Below are 12,200 nucleotides of genomic sequence, written 5' to 3' on the forward strand. Positions count from 1 at the left end.
TGTAGTTTATATTGGAAGACATTCCTTTTTCCACTATTACCCTCTTAGCGCTCCGAATCTCCACTTGCATTTTCTACAAAAAGAGTGTTTCATAACTGCTCAATCAAAAATATATTTTATCTCTGTTAACTGAATTTACAGATCGGAAATATGTTTCACAGAATGCATCTGTGTAGTTTTTATTTGAAGATATTCTTTTTCCCAATGTAGGCCTCTTAGCGCTTAGCATGTCCAATTGCAGTTTCTACAGATAGAGTGTTTCAGAACGGCTCAATCAAAAGTAAGGTTCAACTCTGTTAGTTGAATGCACAGAACAGAAAGAATTTTCACAGAATGCTACTGTGTAGTTTATATTTGAATATATTCCTTTTTCCACTATTACCCTCTTAGCGCTCCGAATGTCCACTTGCATTTTCTACAGAAAGAGTGTTCAGAACTGCGCAATCAAAAGTATGGTTTAACTCTGTTAGCTTAATGAACATATCAGAAATAAGTTTCACACAATGCTTTTGTGTAGTTTTTATTTGAAGATATTATTTTTCCCAATAGAGGCCTCTTAGCGCTCAGAATGTTCAATTGCAGTTTCTACAGAAAGAGTGTTTCAGAAAGGCTCAGTCAAAAGTCAGGTTCAACTCTGTTAGTTGAATGCACAGAACAGAAAGAAGTTTCATACAATGCTTCTGTGTAGTTTATATTTGAACATATTCTTTTTTCCACTATTACCCACTTAGCGCTACGAATGTCCAGTTGCATTTTCTACAGACAGAGTGTTTCAAAACTGCTCAATCAAAAGTATGGTTTAACTCTGTTAGCTGAATGCTCAGATCAGAAAGAAGTTTCACAGAATGCTTAAGTGTAGTTTATATTTGAATATATTCCTTTTTCCACTACTACTCTCTTAGCGCTCCAAATGTCCAGTTGCATTTTCTACAGAAAGAGTGTTCAGATCTGCTCAATCAAAAGTATGGTTTAACTCTGTTAGCTGAATGCACAGATCAGAAAGAAGTTTCACAGAATGATTCTGTGTAGTTTATATTTGGAGACATTCCTTTTTCCACTATTACCCTCTTAGCGCTCCGAATCTCCACTTGCATTTTCTACAGAAAGAGTGTTTCAGAACGGCTCAATCAAAACTAAGGTTCAACTCTTTTAGTTGAACAAACAGAACAGAAAGAAGTTTCACACAATTCTTCTGTGTAGTTTTTATTTGTAGACATTCTTTATCCCAATATAGGCCTCTTAGCGCTCAGAATGTCCAATTGCAGTTTCTACAGAAAGAGTGTTTCAGAACGGCTCAATCAAAAGTAAGGTTCAACTCTGTTAGTTGAATGCACAGAACAGAAAGTAGTTTCATACAATGCTTCTGTGTAGTTTATATTTGAACATATTCTTTTTTCCACTATTACCCACTTAGCGCTACGAAAGTCCAGTTGCATTTTCTACAGACAGAGTGTTTCAAAACTGCTCAATCAAAAGTATGGTTTAACTCTGTTAGCTGAATGCTCAGATCAGAAAGAAGTTTCACAGAATGCTTCTGTGTAGTTTATATTTGTATATATTCCTTTTTCCACTACTACGCTCTTAGCGCTCCAAATGTCCAGTTGCATTTTCTACAGAAAGAGTGTTCAGATCTGCTCAATCAAAAGTATGGTTTAACTCTGTTAGCTGAATGCACAGATCAGAAAGAAGTTTCACCGAATGATTCTGTGTAGTTTATATTTGAAGACATTCCTTTTTCCACTATTACCCTCTTAGCGCTCCGAATCTCCACTTGCATTTTCTACAAAAGAGTGTTTCATAACTGCTCAATTTAAAATATGTTTTATCTCTGTTAACTGAATTTACAGATCAGAAGTAAGTTTCACAGAATGCATCTGTGTAGTTTTTATTTGAAGATATTCTTTTTCCCAATGTAGGTCTCTTAGCGCTTAGCATGTCCAATTGCAGTTTCTACAGAAAGAGTGTTTCAGAACGGCTCAATCAACAGTAAGGTTCAACTCTGTTAGTTGAATGCACAGAACAGAAAGAATTTTCACAGAATGCTACTGTGTAGTTTATATTTGAATATATTCCTTTTTCCACTATTACCCTCTTAGCGCTCCGAATGTCCACTTGCATTTTCTACAGAAAGAGTGTTCAGAACTGCGCAATCAAAAGTATGGTTTAACTCTGTTAGCTTAATGGACATATAAGAAATAAGTTTCACACAATGCTTCTGTGTAGTTTTTATTTGAAGATATTATTTTTCCCAATGGAGGCCTCTTAGCGCTCAGAATGTCCAATTGCAGTATTAACAGAAAGAGTGTTTCAGAAAGGCTCAATCAAATGTAAGGTTCAACTCTGTTAGTTGAATGCACAGAACAGAAAGAAGTTTCATACAATGCTTCTGTGTAGTTTATATTTGAACATATTCTTTTTTCCACTATTACCCACTTAGTGCTACGAATGTCCAGTTGCATTTTCTACAGACAGAGTGTTTCAAAACTGCTCAATCAAAAGTATGGTTTAACTCTGTTAGCTGAATGCTCAGATCAGAAAGAAGTTTCACAGAATGCTTCTGTGTAGTTTATATTTGAATATATTCCTTTTTCCACTACTACGCTCTTAGCGCTCCAAATGTCCAGTTGCATTTTCTACAGAAAGAGTGTTCAGATCTGCTCAATCAAAAATATGGTTTAACTCTGTTAGCTGAATGCACAGATCAGAAAGAAGTTTCACCGAATGATTCTGTGTAGTTTATATTGGAAGACATTCCTTTTTCCACTATTACCCTCTTAGCGCTCCGAATCTCCACTTGCATTTTCTACAAAAAGAGTGTTTCATAACTGCTCAATCAAAAATATATTTTATCTCTGTTAACTGAATTTACAGATCGGAAATATGTTTCACAGAATGCATCTGTGTAGTTTTTATTTGAAGATATTCTTTTTCCCAATGTAGGCCTCTTAGCGCTTAGCATGTCCAATTGCAGTTTCTACAGATAGAGTGTTTCAGAACGGCTCAATCAAAAGTAAGGTTCAACTCTGTTAGTTGAATGCACAGAACAGAAAGAATTTTCACAGAATGCTACTGTGTAGTTTATATTTGAATATATTCCTTTTTCCACTATTACCCTCTTAGCGCTCCGAATGTCCACTTGCATTTTCTACAGAAAGAGTGTTCAGAACTGCGCAATCAAAAGTATGGTTTAACTCTGTTAGCTTAATGAACATATCAGAAATAAGTTTCACACAATGCTTCTGTGTAGTTTTTATTTGAAGATATTATTTTTCCCAATAGAGGCCTCTTAGCGCTCAGAATGTTCAATTGCAGTTTCTACAGAAAGAGTGTTTCAGAAAGGCTCAATCAAAAGTCAGGTTCAACTCTGTTAGTTGAATGCACAGAACAGAAAGAAGTTTCATACAATGCTTTTGTGTAGTTTATATTTGAACATATTATTTTTTCCACTATTACCCACTTAGCGCTACGAATGTCCAGTTGCCTTTTCTACAGACAGAGTGTTTCAAAACTGCTCAATCAAAAGTATGGTTTAACTCTGTTAGCTGAATGCTCAGATCAGAAAGAAGTTTGACAGAATGCTTAAGTGTAGTTTATATTTGAATATATTCCTTTTTCCACTACTACTCTCTTAGCGCTCCAAATGTCCAGTTGCATTTTCTACAGAAAGAGTGTTCAGATCTGCTCAATCAAAAGTATGGTTTAACTCTGTTAGCTGAATGCACAGATCAGAAACAAGTTTCACAGAATGATTCTGTGTAGTTTATATTTGGAGACATTCCTTTTTCCACTATTACCCTCTTAGCGCTCCGAATCTCCACTTGCATTTTCTACAGAAAGAGTGTTTCAGAACGGCTCAATCAAAACTAAGGTTCAACTCTTTTAGTTGAACAAACAGAACAGAAAGAAGTTTCACACAATTCTTCTGTGTAGTTTTTATTTGTAGACATTCTTTTTCCCAATATAGGCCTCTTAGCGCTCAGAATGTCCAATTGCAGTTTCTACAGAAAGAGTGTTTCAGAACGGCTCAATCAAAAGTAAGGTTCAACTCTGTTAGTTGAATGCACAGAACAGAAAGTAGTTTCATACAATGCTTCTGTGTAGTTTATATTTGAACATATTCTTTTTTCCACTATTACCCACTTAGCGCTACGAAAGTCCAGTTGCATTTTCTACAGACAGAGTGTTTCAAAACTGCTCAATCAAAAGTATGGTTTAACTCTGTTAGCTGAATGCTCAGATCAGAAAGAAGTTTCACAGAATGCTTCTGTGTAGTTTATATTTGTATATATTCCTTTTTCCACTACTACGCTCTTAGCGCTCCAAATGTCCAGTTGCATTTTCTACAGAAAGAGTGTTCAGATCTGCTCAATCAAAAGTATGGTTTAACTCTGTTAGCTGAATGCACAGATCAGAAAGAAGTTTCACCGAATGATTCTGTGTAGTTTATATTTGAAGACATTCCTTTTTCCACTATTACCCTCTTAGCGCTCCGTATCTCCACTTGCATTTTCTACAAAAGAGTGTTTCATAACTGCTCAATCTAAAATATGTTTTATCTCTGTTAACTGAATTTACAGATCAGAAGTAAGTTTCACAGAATGCATCTGTGTAGTTTTTATTTGAAGATATTCTTTTTCCCAATGTAGGTCTCTTAGCGCTTAGCATGTCCAATTGCAGTTTCTACAGAAAGAGTGTTTCAGAACGGCTCAATCAACAGTAAGGTTCAACTCTGTTAGTTGAATGCACAGAACAGAAAGAATTTTCACAGAATGCTACTGTGTAGTTTATATTTGAATATATTCCTTTTTCCACTATTACCCTCTTAGCGCTCCGAATGTCCACTTGCATTTTCTACAGAAAGAGTGTTCAGAACTGCGCAATCAAAAGTATGGTTTAACTCTGTTAGCTTAATGGACATATCAGAAATAAGTTTCACACAATGCTTCTGTGTAGTTTTTATTTGAAGATATTATTTTTCCCAATGGAGGCCTCTTAGCGCTCAGAATGTCCAATTGCAGTATTAACAGAAAGAGTGTTTCAGAAAGGCTCAATCAAAAGTAAGATTCAACTCTGTTAGTTGAATGCACAGAACAGAAAGAAGTTTCATACAATGCTTCTGTGTAGTTTATATTTGAACATATTCTTTTTTCCACTATTACCCACTTAGTGCTACGAATGTCCAGTTGCATTTTCTACAGACAGAGTGTTTCAAAACTGCTCAATCAAAAGTATGTTTTAACTCTGTTAGCTGAATGCTCAGATCAGAATGAAGTTTCACAGAATGCTTCTGGGTAGTTTATATTTGAATATATTCCTTTTTCCACTACTACTCTCTTAGCGCTCCAAATGTCCAGTTGCATTTTCTACAGAAAGAGTGTTCAGATCTGCTCAATCAAAAGTATGGTTTAACTCTGTTACCTGAATGCACAGATCAGAAAGAAGTTTCACAGAATGATTCTGTGTAGTTTATATTTGGAGACATTCCTTTTTCCACTATTACCCTCTTAGCGCTCCGAATCTCCACTTGCATTTTCTACAGAAATAGTGTTTCAGAACGGCTCAATCAAAATTAAGGTTCAACTCTTTTAGTTGAACAAACAGAACAGAAAGAAGTTTCACACAATTCTTCTGTGTAGTTTTTATTTGTAGACATTCTTTTTCCCAATATAGGCCTCTTAGCGCTCAGAATGTCCAATTGCAGTTTCTACAGAAAGAGTGTTTCAGAACGGCTCAATCAAAAGTAAGGTTCAACTCTGTTAGTTGAATGCACAGAACAGAAAGAAGTTTCATACAATGCTTCTGTGTAGTTTATATTTGAACATATTCTTTTTTCCACTATTACCCACTTAGCGCAATGAATGTCCAGTTGCATTTTCTACAGACAGAGTGTTTCAAAACTGCTCAATCAAAATTATGGTTTAACTCTGTTAGCTGAATGCTCAGATCAGAAAGAAGTTTCACAGAATGCTTCTGTGTAGTTTATATTTGAATATATTGCTTTTTCCACTACTACGCTCTTAGCGCTCCAAATGTCCAGTTGCATTTTCTACAGAAAGAGTGTTCAGATCTGCTCAATCAAAAGTATGGTTTAACTCTGTTAGCTGAATGCACAGATCAGAAAGAAGTTTCACCGAATGATTCTGTGTAGTTTATATTTGAAGACATTCCTTTTTCCACTATTACCTTCTTAGCGCTCCGAATCTCCACTTGCATTTTCTACAAAAAGAGTGTTTCATAACTGCTCAATCAAAAATATGTTTTATCTCTGTTAACTGAATTTACAGATCAGAAATATGTTTCACAGAATGCATCTGTGTAGTTTTTATTTGAAGATATTCTTTTTCCCAATGTAGGCCTCTTAGCGCTTAGCCTGTCCAATTGCAGTTTCTACAGAAAGAGTGTTTCAGAACGGCTCAATCAAAATTAAGGTTCAACTCTGTTAGTTGAATGCACAGAACAGAAAGAATTTTCACAGAATGCTACTGTGTAGTTTATATTTGAATATATTCCTTTTTCCACTATTACCCTCTTAGCGCTCCGAATGTCCACTTGCATTTGCTACAGAAAGAGTGTTCAGAACTGCGCAATCAAAAGTATGGTTTAACTCTTTTAGCTTAATGAACATATCAGAAATAAGTTTCACACAAGGCTTCTGTGTAGTTTTTATTTGAAGATATTATTTTTCCCAATAGAGGCCTCTTAGCGCTCAGAATGTCCAATTGCAGTATTAACAGAAAGAGTGTTTCAGAAAGGCTCAATCAAAAGTAAGGTTCAACTCTGTTAGTTGAATGCACAGAACAGAAAGAAGTTTCATACAATGCTTCTGTGTAGTTTATATTTGAACATATTATTTTTCCACTATTACCCACTTAGCGCTACGAATGTCCAGTTGCATTTTCTACAGACAGAGTGTTTCAAAACTGCTCAATCAAAAGTATGGTTTAACTCTGTTAGCTGAATGCTCAGATCAGAAAGAAGTTTCACAGAATGCTTCTGTGTAGTTTATATTTGAATATATTCCTTTTTCCACTACTACGCTCTTAGCACTCCAAATGTCCAGTTGCATTTTCTACAGAAAGAGTGTTCAGATCTGCTCAATCAAAAATATGGTTTAACTCTGTTAGCTGAATGCACAGATCAGAAAAAAGTTTCACCGAATGATTCTGTGTAGTTTATATTGGAAGACATTCCTTTTTCCACTATTACCCTCTTAGCGCTCCGAATCTCCACTTGCATTTTCTACAAAAAGAGTGTTTCATAACTGCTCAATCAAAAATATATTTTATCTCTGTTAACTGAATTTACAGATCAGAAATATGTTTCACAGAATGCATCTGTGTAGTTTTTATTTGAAGATATTCTTTTTCCCAATGTAGGCCTCTTAGCGCTTAGCATGTCCAATTGCAGTTTCTACAGATAGAGTGTTTCAGAACGGCTCAATCAAAAGTAAGGTTCAACTCTGTTAGTTGAATGCACAGAACAGAAAGAATTTTCACAGAATGCTACTGTGTAGTTTATATTTGAATATATTCCTTTTTCCACTATTACCCTCTTAGCGCTCCGAATGTCCACTTGCATTTTCTACAGAAAGAGTGTTCAGAACTGCGCAATCAAAAGTATGGTTTAACTCTGTTAGCTTAATGAACATATCAGAAATAAGTTTCACACAATGCTTCTGTGTAGTTTTTATTTGAAGATGTTTTTTTTCCCAATAGAGGCCTCTTAGCGCTCAGAATGTCCAATTGCAGTTTCTACAGAAAGAGTGTTTCAGAAAGGTTCAATCAAAAGTCAGGTTCAACTCTGTTAGTTGAATGCACAGAACAGAAAGAAGTTTCATACAATGCTTCTGTGTAGTTTATATTTGAACATATTCTTTTTTCCACTATTACCCATTTAGTGCTACGAATGTCCAGTTGCATTTTCTACAGACAGAGTGTTTCAAAACTGCTCAATCAAAAGTATGGTTTAACTCTGTTAGCTGAATGCTCAGATCAGAAAGAAGTTTCACAGAATGCTTCTGTGTAGTTTATATTTGAATATATTCCTTTTTCCACTACTACTCTCTTAGCGCTCCAAATGTCCAGTTGCATTTTCTACAGAAAGAGTGTTCAGATCTGCTCAATCAAAAGTATGGTTTAACTCTGTTAGCTGAATGCACAGATCAGAAAGAAGTTTCACAGAATGATTCTGTGTAGTTTATATTTGGAGACATTCCTTTTTCCACTATTACCCTCTTAGCGCTCCGAATCTCCACTTGCATTTTCTACAGAAAGAGTGTTTCAGAACGGCTCAATCAAAATTAAGGTTCAACTCTTTTAGTTGAACAAACAGAACAGAAAGAAGTTTCACCCAATTCTTCTGTGTAGTTTTTATTTGTAGACATTCTTTTTCCCAATATAGGCCTCTTAGCGCTCAGAATGTCCAATTGCAGTTTCTACAGAAAGAGTGTTTCAGAACGGCTGAATCAAAAGTAAGGTTCAACTCTGTTAGTTGAATGCACAGAACAGAAAGAAGTTTCATACAATGCTTCTGTGTAGTTTATATTTGAACATATTCTTTTTTCCACTATTACCCACTTAGCGCTATGAATGTCCAGTTGCATTTTCTACAGACAGAGTGTTTCAAAACTGCTCAATCAAAAGTATGGTTTAACTCTGTTAGCTGAATGCTCAGATCAGAAAGAAGTATCACAGAATGCTTCTGTGTAGTTTATATTTGAATATATTCCTTTTTCCACTACTACGCTCTTAGCGCTCCAAATGTCCAGTTGCATTTTCTACAGAAAGAGTGTTCAGATCTGCTCAATCAAAAGTATGGTTTAAATCTGTTAGCTGAATGCACAGATCAGAAAGAAGTTTCACCGAATGATTCTGTGTAGTTTATATTTGAAGACATTCCTTTTTCCACTATTACCTTCTTAGCGCTCCGAATCTCCACTTGCATTTTCTACAAAAAGAGTGTTTCATAACTGCTCAATCAAAAATATGTTTTATCTCTGTTAACTGAATTTACAGATCAGAAATATGTTTCACAGAATGCATCTGTGTAGTTTTTATTTGAAGATATTCTTTTTCCCAATGTAGGCCTCTTAGCGCTTAGCATGTCCAATTGCAGTTTCTACAGAAAGAGTGTTTCAGAACGGCTCAATCAAAAGTAAGGTTCAACTCTGTTAGTTGAATGCACAGAACAGAAAGAATTTTCACAGAATGCTACTGTGTAGTTTATATTTGAATATATTCCTTTTTCCACTATTACCCTCTTAGCGCTCCGAATGTCCACTTGCATTTTCTACAGAAAGAGTGTTCAGAACTGCGCAATCAAAAGTATGGTTTAACTCTGTTAGCTTAATGAACATATCAGAAATAAGTTTCACACAATGCTTCTGTGTAGTTTTTATTTGAAGATATTATTTTTCCCAATAGAGGCCTCTTAGCGCTCAGAATGTCCAATTGCAGTATTAACAGAAAGAGTGTTTCAGAAAGGCTCAATCAAATGTAAGGTTCAACTCTGTTAGTTGAATGCACAGAACAGAAAGAAGTTTCATACAATGCTTCTGTGTAGTTTCTATTTGAACATATTCTTTTTTCCACTATTACCCACATAGTGCTACGAATGTCCAGTTGCATTTTCTACAGACAGAGTGTTTCAAAACTGCTCAATCAAAGTATGGTTTAACTCTGTTAGCTGAATGCTCAGATCAGAAAGAAGTTTCACAGAATGCTTCTGTGTAGTTTATATTTGAATATAATACCTTTTCCACTACTACGCTCTTAGCGCTCCAAATGTCCAGTTGCATTTTCTACAGAAAGAGTGTTCAGATCTGCTCAATCAAAAATATGGTTTAAGTCTGTTAGCTAAATGCACAGATCAGAAAGAAGTTTCACCGAATGATTCTGTGTAGTTTATATTTGAAGACCTTCCTTTTTCCACTATTACCCTCTTAGCGCTCCGAATCTCCACTTGCATTTTCTACAAAAAGAGTGTTTCATAACTGCTCAATCAAAAATATGTTTTATCTCTGTTAACTGAATTTACAGATCAGAAATAAGTTTCACAGAATGCATCTGTGTAGTTTTTATTTGAAGATATTCTTTTTCCCAATGTAGGCCTCTTAGCGCTTAGCATGTCCAATTGCAGTTTCTACAGAAAGAGTGTTTCAGAACGGCTCAATCAAAAGTAAGGTTCAACTCTGTTAGTTGAATGCACAGAACAGAAGGAATTTTCACAGAATGCTACTGTGTAGTTTATATTTGAATATATTCCTTTTTCCACTATTACCCTCTTAGCGCTCCGAATGTCCACTTGCATTTTCTACAGAAAGAGTGTTCAGAACTGCGCAATCAAAAGTATGGTTTAACTCTGTTAGCTTAATGAACATATCAGAAATAAGTTTCACACAATGCTTCTGTGTAGTTTTTATTTGAAGATATTATTTTTCCCAATAGAGGCCTCTTAGCGCTCAGAATGTCCAATTGCAGTTTCTACAGAAAGAGTGTTTCAGAAAGGCTCAATCAAATGTAAGGTTCAACTCTGTTAGTTGAATGCACAGAACAGAAAGAAGTTTCATACAATGCTTCTGTGTAGTTTATATTTGAACATATTCTTTTTTCCACTATTACCCACTTAGCGCTACGAATGTCCAGTTGCATTTTCTACAGACAGAGTGTTTCAAAACTGCTCAATCAAAAGTATGGTTTAACTCTGTTAGCTGAATGCTCAGATCAGAAAAAAGTTTCACAGAATGCTTCTGTGTAGTTTATATTTGAATATATTCCTTTTTCCACTACTACTCTCTTAGCGCTCCAAATGTCCAGTTGCATTTTCTACAGAAAGAGTGTTCAGATCTGCTCAATGAAAAGTATGGTTTAACTCTGTTAGCTGAATGCACAGGTCAGAAAGAAGTTTCACAGAATGATTCTGTGTAGTTTATATTTGGAGACATTCCTTTTTCCACTATTACTCTCTTAGCGCTCCGAATCTCCACTTGCATTTTCTACAGAAAGAGTGTTTCAGAACGGCTCAATCAAAATTAACGTTCAACTCTTTTAGTTGAACAAACAGAACAGAAAGAAGTTTCACCCAATTCTTCTGTGTAGTTTTTATTTGTAGACATTCTTTTTCCCAATATAGGCCTCTTAGCGCTCAGAATGTCCAATTGCAGTTTCTACAGAAAGAGTGTTTCAGAACGGCTCAATCAAAAGTAAGGTTCAACTCTGTTAGTTGAATGCACAGAATAGAAAGAAGTTTCATACAATGCTTCTGTGTAGTTTATATTTGAACATATTCTTTTTTCCACTATTACCCACTTAGCGCTATGAATGTCCAGTTGCATTTTCTACAGACAGAGTGTTTCAAAACTGCTCAATCAAAAGTATGGTTTAACTCTGTTAGCTGAATGCTCAGATCAGAAAGAAGTTTCACAGAATGCTTCTGTGTAGTTTATATTTGAATATATTCCTTTTTCCACTACTACGCTCTTAGCGCTCCAAATGTCCAGTTGCATTTTCTACAGAAAGAGTGTTCAGATCTGCTCAATCAAAAGTATGGTTTAACTCTGTTAGCTGAATGCACAGATCAGAAAGAAGTTTCACCGAATGATTCTGTGTAGTTTATATTTGAAGACATTCCTTTTTCCACTATTACCTTCTTAGCGCTCCGAATCTCCACTTGCATTTTCTACAAAAAGAGTGTTTCATAACTGCTCAATCAAAAATATGTTTTATCTCTGTTAACTGAATTTACAGATCAGAAATATGTTTCACAGAATGCATCTGTGTAGTTTTTATTTGAAGATATTCTTTTTCCCAATGTAGGCCTCTTAGCGCTTAGCATGTCCAATTGCAGTTTCTACAGAAAGAGTGTTTCAGAACGGCTCAATCACAAGTAAGGTTCAACTCTGTTAGTTGAATGCACAGAACAGAAAGAATTTTCACAGAATGCTACTGTGTAGTTTATATTTGAATATATTCCTTTTTCCACTATTACCCTCTTAGCGCTCCGAATGTCCACTTGCATTTTCTACAGAAAGAGTGTTCAGAACTGCGCAATCAAAAGTATGGTTTAACTCTGTTAGCTTAATGAACATATCAGAAATAAGTTTCACACAATGCTTCTGTGTAGTTTTTATTTGAAGATATTATTTTTCCCAATAGAGGCCTCTTAGCGCTCAGAATGTCCAATTGCAGTATTAACAGAAAGAG

This window comes from Symphalangus syndactylus, chromosome 12, assembly GCF_028878055.3.
Source record: "Symphalangus syndactylus isolate Jambi chromosome 12, NHGRI_mSymSyn1-v2.1_pri, whole genome shotgun sequence".
NCBI classification, from domain to species: domain Eukaryota; kingdom Metazoa; phylum Chordata; class Mammalia; order Primates; family Hylobatidae; genus Symphalangus; species Symphalangus syndactylus.